Source organism: Adiantum capillus-veneris, chromosome 8 (assembly GCF_014529385.1).
Source record: "Adiantum capillus-veneris isolate H3 chromosome 8, ASM1452938v2, whole genome shotgun sequence".
NCBI lineage: Eukaryota > Viridiplantae > Streptophyta > Polypodiopsida > Polypodiales > Pteridaceae > Adiantum > Adiantum capillus-veneris.
Genome location: NC_140938.1, coordinates 68,624,344 through 68,625,606, shown reverse-complemented (window position 1 = coordinate 68,625,606; position 1,263 = coordinate 68,624,344). Strand labels below are relative to the sequence as shown.

General features: G+C 46.6%; 1 pseudogene; it reads left to right on the top strand.

Annotated features, from left to right (window-relative positions):
• Positions 1–400: 400 nt before the first annotated feature.
• Positions 401–747, top strand: LOC147452312 (large ribosomal subunit protein eL34-like; annotated as a pseudogene).
• Positions 748–1,263: the final 516 nt, after the last annotated feature.

Below are 1,263 nucleotides of genomic sequence, written 5' to 3'. Positions count from 1 at the left end.
CCCTATTGAGCAGAGTATCACATTTCACGGTCGCCTTGTTGTATCTCATTCATTTTAAGTCCCTAGGTGCATTAGCTGGGTTTGTCATCGCACTTGCTTGCACATGGAAGTACAAGAAAGCTGTTGTTGGCACAAGAGGTTGGAGAAGCACGAGGAAGCACAGGAGAGCGCAACCACTAGGCCTAGCTCATCAAGCGGTACATCGACATCTATTTCTCTTCAACAAACAACGAGGTGCTAAGAATGAGGTTCCATAGCTTTCTATAAATTAAAAAAACCTCTCTGAAAGAGCGCGCGCCGGTGCGCACTCGTTCTGAGACTTTTAGAGAGAGAGAGAGAGAGAGAGAGAGAGAGAGAGAGAGAGAGAGAGAGAGAGTGATTTGCAGTGGAAGAGGCAGCCATGGTGCAGCGCCTCACATACCGCCGCCGTCACAGCTATGTGACCAAGTCCAACCAGACCGCCATCACAACTTGTGTTTCAATATGCAAAGAAGCACGCATAGGGGCTGAAATGTGCAATCACTGGAAAGTGTATTCAGGGGATTCCACTTCTACGACCTACCGAATATCAAAACACTCGTTTGAGTAAAAGGAGGAAGACGGTCAATCGTGCATTCGGTGGTACTTTGTTAGGAAATGCTGTCCGTGAAAGAATTATCCGGGCTTTTCTGGTCGAAGAGCAGAAGATTGTGAAGAAGGTTCTAGAAGTCCAAGGAGAAGCAATCTGTGAAGGCCCATGAAGCATAGATCATTAGATTTCGTGCCTAGTGTTGGTGCAACTAAGGGTGCTGAAACTAGATTTTGAGAGATTTTTGTAATTTTTGCTCTCTCCTTTTCCAAAGGAAGTGTTCACAACTGAGGTAATTTTAAAACTGTGAAAGAGGGCCCATGATCCATACCTATGCAATAGAGAAGGGGTATTCTAATGAGAGAGAGAGAGAGAGAGAGAGAGAGAGAGAGACTTCATCTCAGCTTGGCACCATCTTTACCTTTTAGTGCCCGCACGGGATAGAGGAGGAGGGGGGGTGAAGATGCCGCGAGACCAAGCCTAACCAGGTGAAGATAGGGCTTTATGTGGCCATGTCAAATAAGCCTTAGCAGCAGTGGTGATGGGTAGAAGGCAACAATAGCAATAATCAAGGGGCATGTACAAAGAGAGCGGTACCTTAGAGATCCTTCCCATTGTTTTTTTTCGTGCCACCCAGCTACCTCCATATTCCAACATGCAGCCTCTTGCCACCTCTACAAAGGTGGCTCCTTACA